The 12,328-nt window shown below is 25.3% G+C and overlaps 1 protein-coding gene across 3 annotated transcripts in view; it reads left to right on the forward strand.

Moving 5' to 3' along the window:
* The window catches only part of LOC113553102 (dopamine N-acetyltransferase-like), a 29,043-nt gene that overhangs the window by 3,312 nt on the left and 13,403 nt on the right, over positions 1-12,328 (forward strand). Inside the window, exon 1 of one of the 3 annotated variants that reach the window (XM_026956255.1) lies at positions 225-323. The exons of the other annotated variants lie outside the window; for them this stretch is intronic. The gene's annotated coding sequence lies outside the window, so the exon portion shown is untranslated. Of the gene's footprint in view, positions 1-224; positions 324-12,328 lie in introns of those variants that run through there. 3 annotated transcript variants of the gene reach the window in all.

The raw sequence follows: 12,328 nt of genomic DNA on the forward strand, positions 1-12,328 counted from the left end.
TTTAGTATATGTATTACATAATTATCATTTGGACTGTAGGCTGTAGCCAGTAAATAGGTACCTATACATTATTTGCACAGATGAATAAATAATATTATGTCATAAAATATCAGGCAGTACCTATTTATTTTTTGACGTACAACGCTTTTGTAATAAAAAAAAAAAAAAAACAAGGAACAATGAATAAATGGATAATCAATAAAGGGAAGCGATTTATATTATATATTTTATAGCAGTTATTTAAAAAATATATCAGTTACGTACTTTGCTAACGATTGTAATAAATTGTCAACATTATTGTTACCCAACTCAATCACTTAAACGTAAGTAAATTATATACCAGTGTTAAAATGTATGTATATTAGTTTAAAATTTAACATTTTAAGTAATTGATTTATTTTGATAAAGTCATTAAGAAGAGATTTTAAATTACGTATAGCTAGATAGTGTCTATAAAGTACGTGAAGATTCAATTAAATGATTTGTTATGTCTATTAATATTTATACGATACACTGATGAACAATATAAATTTAATTTCATCGATTAAGTTACTTTATATTTTTTTAATAATTTATTAATTGGCATACTAAGAAAATAATCAGCTAAAATTGCTCTAAATATTATACTTACGTCATAAACACGAAGGGTTTACATAGGTTTTATACAATTATTAATTGACATTTAATAAAATATGAAATATAGAAATTATATTATAAATAATTAAAAACGTATCTATTATTAAAATATAGGTTCTTATTCATTAGCGTAGCAGGTGGTCTATACTTATTTTTTTTAAATAAAGCCATTAAATCCAACATTTTATTATACAAGCATAATATAGAACCTTTCAAATATATTGTATTAAATTTAACTTGATTATAATAAGTCATAACTCATAATTCATAAGTGACTAATTAATTTATACCTAATAATAGTAATAATTGAATTTTGATAATTATGCATTGTATACAATACGTTATATGTTTTATGCTCAAGTACACTAATGGTTCTTTCTAACACGATTCTCAAAGAACTTATTTTTAAAAATATAGAATTTTAGACTGCTGGAGTAAAAATTTTTTTTTTTAATTTTTCAACTAAATTATAAAACATCGTTAAGATTATTCTAAGTCCTAAGGCAACAAAAAAAAATAAGTACTGAAAAATATAAATGTATAAATAAAAAAAATATATCAATAAATTTCTGGCTTAATTATGGTGATTTAAAAATATAATCTATGTCTCATGAGTGGATTAGATAATACTAAAATAATTTTTATATACTGCATACCTATTTAACAAATATGACAAATCTATAATATATAAATATAGATTATATTATATATTAAATCCTATAATACATTATAGGAAATATATTAATTAATATTATACTTTAATTTCTTGTTTATTTTTATGTATCTATTTAATCAAAAATATTTGATTGAATAGATCTATTATATTTACAGATTTTTTTTTTTATCCATTTTTTTATTCAAAGACACTTACCTATTCAACTACTTCTGCTATATAGTTGCCAGTTGATATTAATGCACTACATCATTGAGTATGTTACTAAAACGGATGTGTTAAATTTTGATTCAACAATAAATAATTCTGTATTAAAAATGATTCTTAACGGAGACAGTCTTCTCGAAGCCTTTATTTTTAAGATATTTCAAATATTATTTAAATAACTATTAGTTGTTAATTATTCTTTTATAAATAATAATACAGTAGAAGGAATTTATTATTGATAAAAACATCAGGTTATTTATATATTCATGTTATTAATTAAGTATAATAATATTATAATATCATAAAATATTGTTATTAACTGATAAGTCAATAAGATGGAATACAATGGAATAAACAGCCTTTTGTCATAATAAATAGTATAAAATTAATTTAAACGTTTTGAACATTTTATTGCGCACTTTTAGAGAATAAGAATAATAATAATAACAACCTTAAAGTTTCAATAGTTCTCTTCAGTAAATAATATTCTTTAAATACAGCAAAATAACTAAAAACTTTAATGGGAAAACTGCCAGGATTTATAAATCTAAATAGGCTTCTAATTTCGTCAACATTTGTAATTTCAAACGACAAAAAAATTTTTTAACGGTTTTAAGTAGGGCCCGGATTTCAATGCATAGTCCATATTTTTTGGTTGATCTTACACAATGATTTCTAAGTAAATAATTCGTTTCATGTAACGAAGGTTTCAAAGCTACAAATTTTATTTTGCATTTTTTTTAAACATATTTCGACGTTTTTTCATTTTTAGAGTATTTTTAGCATTATTGGGTCATTTTATTGGTTTTTAATGCTTATTGTTCTGTTCAATATATGATTAAATTTAGCCTATTTAAAATATTATCCAAAAATAAATCGTACAAAAATATCAGAAAAATTAACTACAAACGATATTTGTCACATGAAATATGCTCCTATACATCCGTGGACATCAAAGGAGCTTTTCGACGTACAAAAATATTGTTTCGGATAATAGAAGATCTTTGTTGTTAAAACATATTAAATAATGTATTATTGTTCAATGCAATGCTCAAAATTTTGTAAGTACAATAGGCTTACTTAGAATTTTAATTTTACATACATTTTAATATATATTTTGGGGTGTTTAGAATGAATAATATTTCCCCAAAACTACCAAAACATGTCATCATTTCAAATTTTCAATTTTTTTTTTTTAATAAAATAATAAATAATGATTATAGCTTATTTATAAATTACAAATTAAATAAAAAAAAATATACGGCATTTTAAGGAAATTTTTGTGGTAAAATGGATTTTTTAAGGGCATTTTTTGCTATATTTTTAGAGCATATTTGTATAGTTTTAAGTGCATTTAAATTCGGGCCCTAGTTATAAGAAAAATTTATAAGGAACAAAAATGATATCAACAAAAATTTAAAAAAATGAATATTTTTAATTTCCAAATAAACCATAATAATATTAAAAAAAATATATAACATACCTAGAAAAAGCTAAGATAAATATTTAATGAATACATCGAGATTTTTAACTTATTCATTTTTGAATTGCAACAAAAAACAAAATCAATATTTTCGAAAACTGATGTCGCGTAATTATAAGATTCTCGGTTTTTACGCTAATTTTTATTAGTTTTCCCAATTATTAATTAAAGTACTGGAACATTTTAATAATTGACAACATTAAGTATCAACTAGATACAATATGCTATCTAAAATCATTCAATGTTGAAAATTGAACCATATTGTTGGTCCTAAAATTTAATGATTGACAACATTTATTTATTTGAAAAATAAAACACTATAAAACCAAACAAGTTAGGACAGATCAGTAGAATTTGGTATCGGCACGCCGCGATCGCCGGGAAATACGTAGACATACGATGTTATACGCAGGAACCAGCCACCAATTGTCTATCAAAGGATCTTTAACCGTAGAAAAATTCAAATAAATTAAAGATTTTTAAGTCTTGGCGATATTGCCCAGTTTCCATTATACCCATATAATGTAGTATTATTATAATTTATGTAACTATATATCTATATAGTTATATTGTTTTAGCCACTATGACTAGGTAATTGGTACCTATACGTATATGTACTATAAACAACGTGATAATGACCGCACCACAGGCCAACTCTATAATATTAAAAAATGCGACATTATACATTTAGACTTTGTTTGTGATAAGTGTCATTAAATTTAAAAATAATGATTAATCATTGCATTCAAAAAACAGTTTGTGGCAGAATTCGTTTTATTTTACTATTTATAGAAAAATAAAAGTTTCAAAATTTTTAGTAATAATTAAAAAACATTATAAATTAAAAAGCTGTTTGTTATCTATGTGGCTATATGTCTAGTATGTATAACACGCCCTTTTTAATATAAATTTAATTAAATTAACAAATAAATTATAAAATAAATTGTATTTAAATTAGTTAGCAAAAAAAAAAAAATAGTAAATTATAATTTGAATATGAATGGAAATTATAATATTATTGCTGCAGTGGTTAATTATATGTACTTATAATAGCATATGAAACTAATATTAAATAATCATTTATTCATGGTGTATATAAAGAACAACTTTAATTTTAATGATATTAGTTTATAATTTATTATTAATGACCGACAATACTGATAATTTTATACGAATTTTATGCTCTCGAAAATTATACTATTATTAATTACGTATCTAATATATTATTTGTTTTAACTTGTATTCATATAGAAATTTATAACCTTGACGTATTATATTGATTATTTTTTATTAATTAATGATTTATTTATATTTTTCCTTACCTTATTAGTTACAGATACGTGATTGAACAAAGGACGGGATTTCATATTTCTCTTATTGGGTTGTTTAGGCTATTGTTAGATTTAAAAGTTCAGATATGTTAAGTTTTTTAATGTTTCATAAAAAAGAAACTTACTAAGTATCTACGAGTATTTCCTTGTGTAAGTTAATAATTAGCACTCTGCCAGCATGCCACTATCATCAATATTGGTTTTCATCTTCATGAAAACGTTTTAGTTGATTTAAATTAAATTTTCTCGGTTAAATTATTTTGATGTTTTATTTTCAAATAATTTATACACATAATAATAATATATTTATATGAAATGGAAAGTTGGTATCACTACGTCTGGTGTAAAGTAAATCCATTTTTTTAAGAATATGTCGTACCTATAGAATACTTAGTTGAAAACTTTTACTCTTTAAAGTGTACTTAGTACATTATACTTTTAAGTATAGCTATAGGTGCTGGATAAGCTCGAACTGACCTGCACATAAAGTGGTTGTTAGATGGTTGAAGCACCCATCAGGAAGCGAAAAAAATACAGTCCTGTTTTTATTTACCTATGTTTAAACATTATAATATTGGCCTCGTTGGCGTACTGCGTACAACTCGCTGTTAAGAAATAATATTTAACTGTTGATTATTATGAAGAACTAATAAACGAAAGGTATTACTCCAGTAATTTTTATAATTGATTTAATTTTCTTTAATCAAAAATAAAATATAAAATAAAAAAATAAAATTATCTAACACAATAATAATCATTATTTTTATTTTCGTCGTTGAAAATAGATATTTTACTGGGAGAAAATTGTATAAATATTCTAAAAACAGTCATAGTCGAAAACTTAATCTAATAACGATGCCATGGTAATATGGTATAAACAATAAGTATATACCATTTTCACGTAAATATATCTAATATATTAAATCTAAATATTATATTATTATTAAGTTTATCCTAAAATTGAATGTTATTTATACTATTAACATTACTAATTACCGCTTAATACATTTTAACCTAACGATACTATAGATTGTTTACATACGTGGGTCCTGAAGATGTACCCACTATTTTTTACATCCCATTAATCTATGTCTGTGGCTTATTATTCGATAACCTATCTTATAACAATTTTAAATTTGAATAGAAAATACATAGAATTATTTTAACTATATAAAATATTTAAATTTTTACAGATAATACAGTATCATACAACTTCAAACTTGTATAGCTCTTTAATCTTATTATTCTTATTTATCATCATTTTATTTTATAATAATAATTGTCAATGTTACCAATTAGTAACTTTAATGTTAAAGCTTACAATAGTTTGTATGACAGAATGACGAACGATAGAGATAACTAATTTGTACCATAGTCGACAGTTTATTCCGAGTATATTTTTTTTTTAACTGTTTTTTTTTGTTTGTTGAAAATTGTAGATAAATCGATATACATACGATATTTACATTTATATAATATAATTTTTTTTATCAATTTACTTACCTCCTTTAAGCATAGCTTATGTTGGAAAAATATCATTATAAATGATAACCTAACTTATCCATTAAAAATGTATCTAATAATAATGCACCCGTATTATATTCTTCAGTCTGAAACCAATATCTAGTACAAAGTAATAGAGTATTAGAGCAACATATAGATGCATTGTTTCCTAAAAGTAATTTGATTTTTTTAATTTGATAAAATTACTTAAAAAATATACTTTACGAAATATTTTCGTGTAGAATGTCCTTATTTACCTATATGTATTGTAGAACTATTATTCTTCACCCGTGGCAAACTTATACGGCATAATGATATTATATTAATTAAAAAAAAAAAATGTTTTCTTGACACTATTTTTGTTAAAATAATCAAAGTGCTGATTTCAGTTAAAAGATATTTTTTTTTACATATCTAGATTATTTTCCAGTTTTTTTTAAACTCGATAAAAAAAACATATTTTGATGAATTTTTGTTTTCAATGAAAAAAATTTGTGTTCAAATAAATGAAATGTTTTGATTTATCAACTTGATTCTTCAATTTATGTTAAACCCGTTTAAATAATGTAACATACATATTTATTTTAATAAACGTATCTAAATACTATACCTATATAACATATTTAATATTAGAATCCACAATTCTGTAAAAGAATAAAATAATATTAAAGCTGTATAATAAATCTTACAATATAGTAAAGGTAATATATTGAAATATTGAATAGATTCAATTATAGTTTTGCGTTTTAACTTAAAAATTTTAATTTTAAAATTATCGTGTTACGAGTACAATGTTATATATAATATACATTTTATAATTTTAAAATATAAACAGAATTATGTTTTAATTTTCAAACTTGAATTTTTAATTTTAATTTTTGATGTAGTAATAACAGTGGAGTTAAGTCTAAAAATATTTATGTAATTTCTCCTTTATACATTCCTCGCGAGTCTAGCTTTTTATTATTTGTGTAATGTAACTTGTGATCGATGTCTACGTCTAATAAGAGAAGCTGAGAAAGTGGAAGTGTAGTGGTATAATAAAAATCTTCTGGAAGTTTCAGAACTTTTTAGTAGTTAAATTTAATTGTTATTGATTTAATAATAAACTACTAATAATGCCGTCGAAAATAGTGACCTTCTTAAATAGTATTCTTCTATGTTACTAAGTAAATGTAAATTATTAATTTATTTGGTGGCATTGTAATTTAAAAAAAAAAAAACATTAGCTTATATTTAAATAATAAAAACAAGTTACGATCGCCGTCGATGTGCGATAATTTGACGGTGGCAATGACCGACCGAAGTTCCGATAGACGTTTGGTTATAGGTACGGTCCATACATTTATAACAAAAAAAAAAAAAAAAACGCGGAAAACTGGTAACTGGTACTATTCAAAATTTAATTTTCAGGGGTCCTAAAAAATTTACAATGTTTATAATATAATTTTGATAAATTACCATCGTCAACAAGTTAAATTTAAATAATACGTAAAACAAAAAAATAATGTTAACAATCAAAATTAATAAAAAACACAAATAAGTACATAAAAAGTAGCAGGCGGGTAAAATAAATATAAAATATAGGTACAATAAATATAATATAATTTATAATTAATAGTTATTATTTCGTATACTTTGCTATATTATTTAAAAATTGTACTATTTGAATTTCTTTATAGCTCTCACATTCGTTGTGTAGTTTGTGTAGATTGCAAAGTATTTTTTTTTTTTTTGAACTTTTAGGCGGTAAGGTATTGTGTATATTTGATTCAAAACGGGTTCTTAAAGGTATTATTTTCACTCGCAGTTACTCGTGAGTCGTGGTTTCCCATCGATCGTCAGTAAAATGAAATTAAGAATAATTGTTGATTATTATTTTTATAATTATTAATTATTATTTATATTATTTATATATTATTTATATTTTATTATTTTTTTTTTTTTTGATAAAATTTTGGGAAACCTTGACTATTGTGGACCGTACCAGTGTACGTTTTCCAGGAATATAGAAATGTATGTTTCTAGTTATCCAATCAGAGTTTGAGCTAATTTGCAGTTGTGCATAAAATGTGCAGTTCTTTTTTAAATGTTGTGCAGTTCATAAAAAATAATATGTTTTGAATTTTTAATAATTAATTCTATATGTCTATGAGCTTATAACATAGATATCATTTGACATTATTTTGTTTTTCAAATTAATTAGAAATTATGATTGAAACATTGATCATTTATCTATGAATATCAAAAGATTAAATCTACTACGGGATTTAAGATAAACCGTGGTCATGACCATTGCGTTATGCCACCAAATATTGTGATTGTGCTCAAATTAAAAAACCATCTCCAATTAGAAAATATTGTTATCGATTAATAGGTTGTCAGTTGTCATAAAAAGAAAAAAAAACATTTAAAAATTAGATTAATATTAATTGTTGTTAATCAAAATATAATTTAAGGAATTTTGTTATTTAAACTTTAAACTGAAAATATTTAATATTTATGAATTTATGATATATAGTCTGTGTTATGTATTATACACGAGCGAAGTGAGCATCAAATTTTTTCACTTCTGAAAAACAAACAGAGTGTGCAGCTCTAATGTTTCTTTAGCACAAGCTCTGCATCTAATCATAAAAGGCATCCAAAACGATCAAGGCTTATGAACAATAATAGAAGCGGTTTTTGTGAATATCCTAAATTAACCTTGGTTATAAGATCTATCTGCATTACCCGCGACCGATAGTTCTACTAGAATTCACTGAATCCAGTAATGGTCTATCTAAATGTAATTAAGGAAGACTGCAATATTATTGTACACTCCTATTTAATGAAAGTGGTTTATCTAGGACTTATTAACGGAAGGTAGGGGAAATGTAGAAATAAAATATCCTGGAGCAATTAATGGAAAAACTTACTAAAAATTTTGATTTATTAATTTTAGATTCAGGGCGGGGTAATGAATATACTAAATGTAGGTATTAGGTACATTCTATGGATGTGTTTTTTGTCTGTCGTCACATTTTGGGCCAATTAAAATATTTAGATTTTCAACTTTGAGGGTGGTTTTTGGTAGCAAATTGGAACTAATTAGTAGTATTTTAAGGGTTCAAAATAAAATTGTTAGCACATTAATAAAATAGTCGTTAATTATTTTGTAATAAATCAAAAACATTGTTTGCACCTCGTGGTGACTTAAAACTTTTATTTATGTATATTTCGTACACGTAATACAATCTTCTACAAAATTACTCTTTTGAGACATTTACAAATAAATGTTATTTATTTATTTAAAAAAACTACTTTTGTTATAATTCAAAAAATAGATATTGAGCATAGACTTTCAAAACATTCTACTATTTCTACTATTATTTATATTGTAACTTTCATCCATTCACAATAACATTTAAAAAAATATTTAGACTAATTTAAAGCTATTTATATCACAATCTACTTACTATTTACATATCAGTAATCCACCTACGGTAGATTGAATACATATCGTATCGTTTGCCCGGTGCTTTTTTTGTATGAGAATAAAATAAATAAATACGAACAAATGTAATTGAGTGTCTATAGCAATTAGTCATCAATCAGTGCAAATCGATACTTGTGCTGGGCAATCCGCCTACGGCGAATTGTTATACCTCCTAACGTCGAAAGTCTGATGTTGTATTGTAGGGGAAAAAGTTTAAGTCGAACGAAGTGTTAACGTCCCATCTGTGTAAAACAATAATAATATGAAATGATAATTAGAATAACATGGGAAAAAAAAATGCAAAAAACGAATCACCATGTTACATCAAGGCGCCGCCGGAATTTCGCCGGAGCGGAATTCGATCTCGTTATACCTAACCTATCGTGAAAACCTAACGCCTTAAGGTACGGTTTCCCTGCAGCGTCCAGACGCGGCGTTTAACGTCAACTACCGGTCTGGACATAGGTGAGCGTCTAGACGTAGCGTCATGATGCCGTGCTGTTCCACTCTTTGACGCTGCAGGGAAACCGTACTTAACCCTATAGACTACAGTTTGAGTTAAAAAATAATGGCAAATCTCGAGCATTTAAACCGTTTCCGAACCGTGTCCGAATTCGCGTTATACACCGTTTTACTCGTTTAATTGGTGTTTCATTACACACACAGACTGCCTTGTTCATTTTCTTTTTAATATATATTTAATATATTTGTCATCAATGTCCGTTTTATGTCTATTTTATTTATATTTATTATATATATATATATATATAATAAACGACTTATGTCTTATACCCCCAATCGCTCGTCATAATCACACGACAGAATTTTTGGTACGTAGAATAATAACGTATACTACGCGAATACGGAAAAACTCGGAAAAAGCTATAAAATTCGTAGAAAAGTGAAAAATTAATAAATTATCGTTATCACCGCGCCCGGTCGGATATCAAAAAGACGTTGGACAACTATACGGTTATTACTATCAATATTATGTATATATATATTTTCACTTTTCTACGGATCTTATAGATTTTTCCGAGTTTTTCCGTATTCGCGAAGTATACATTATTATTATATGACAAAAAATTCTATCGTGTGATCATGACGAGCGATTGGGTATAAGACATAAGTCGTTTAATACATATATATATATATATATATAATAAAAATAAATAAAATATACATAAAACGGATATTGATTACAAATATATTAATAAGAAAATGAACAAGACAGTCTGTGTGTGTGTGTGTAATGAAATGCCAATTAAACGAGTAAAACGACGATGTATAACGCAAATTCAGACACTGGTTCGGAAACGGTTTAAGTGCTCGAGATTTGCCATCAGTTTTCAACTCAAACTGTAATCGATAAGGTTAAGTGTTAAGTGTTCACGATAGGTAGGCAGGTGTGACGAGATCATCGAATCCCGTTCCGGCGAAATTCCGGCGGCGCCTTGAATAACATGACGAATGTATTTTTTGCATTTTTTTTTACTTTTTTTTCCTATATTAATCTAATTATTATTTCATATTATTATTACATTACACTAATTGTAATATTAACTACAAATGTAACTACAAATTGTATTAAACATATATGATTTTGTTAGCAACGTTGGTATATTTTTGTAGTAGAAAGCAACATTTGACATCATGTGAGGAGATAAATTCAAGTATTGTATGTTTTACTCATAATATATTTCAATATAAATAATTATTACAGACTACCCCAAATTAAATAAAAACATTTTTCTGTGGTAGGATTTTTATATTACTCAGATTAATTGCCTATGTTCCTATTGTATAATAGTTACTGGTTACTCAACTAATAAAAAACAATATTTCTATATTTATGTACTAATTTTCTTTTTGAATCAAACTCATAATATATTGCAAATGTTAAATATATGTTTTGGTATCAGCTTTGTTATTATGTTTTTTGTAATAGTACTTATTAACAACCACTCAGTATGTTAAATTTGCTTATGATCAAATAAATAATAATAATCAATAAGTTTTAATTTATAGCCTCAATTGTTTATATTACATTTTATTATTTATTTGAGTCTACAGATTTTAAATTTTTGAAAAAAATTAATTATATTTCTATATAATATATTATATTGTAAAAAGATTGAAACACAATATGTGTATGTATGGAATACTTAGAAAATATCTTAAGAAACTGTGCTATAATGTATTTATTAAAGTTATATAGATCAGGTATGCACATTAATATTTAATTCTTTGAATAAATTTGGTATATTTTATAGTTTTTTTCTACACTAAGGATAATATATAATACAATAAAAGCATGACATATTATAGATAAATACATTAAAAAGACAATTAATAAGAACACCCAAGCTTCATCAGAGTTTTATGCAAAATTACTAATAACTTTCAAGTTTCAAGATCGAAAAATATAACACTTTTACAACATGCTGTAGTAAATTTATTGTGGATTATTTTACTTATTACACTCACAATACTCACATTGTCCGCGATTCGACACAGTAGGCGATTCGCCTACCTGAGGGGTTTAGTACACATAAAGTATATTTAATTTTTAGCAAATAAAAAATTCAGATTTCATTAATTGCGCCCGCATAGTCTGTGATTCGATGCAGTCGGATTACCTACCTTAACGATTTAGTTGTGTATAAATCGATTCTCCCAAAATATTGGACGTTAACACTTCTTTCAACTTAAACTTTTCCCCTACAATACAACATCAGACTTTCGACGTTAGGAGGTATAACATTCCGCCGTAGGTGGATTGCCCGGCGCAAATATCGATTTGCACTGGTTGATGACTAATTGCTAGACACTCAATTACCGTTATTTTATTTATTTATTTTATTCTCATACAAAAAAAGCACCGGGCAAACGATAAGGTATGTATCCAATCCGCCGTAGGTGGAGTGCTTAGCCAGGTATCAGTTTACACCGGTTAAGGACTGATAGCTAGACGCTAAATTACAATTTTTGATACGTTATTTATTTTTTTAACATAC

The sequence above is a fragment of the Rhopalosiphum maidis genome, chromosome 2 (assembly GCF_003676215.2).
Source record: "Rhopalosiphum maidis isolate BTI-1 chromosome 2, ASM367621v3, whole genome shotgun sequence".
Lineage (NCBI taxonomy): Eukaryota > Metazoa > Arthropoda > Insecta > Hemiptera > Aphididae > Rhopalosiphum > Rhopalosiphum maidis.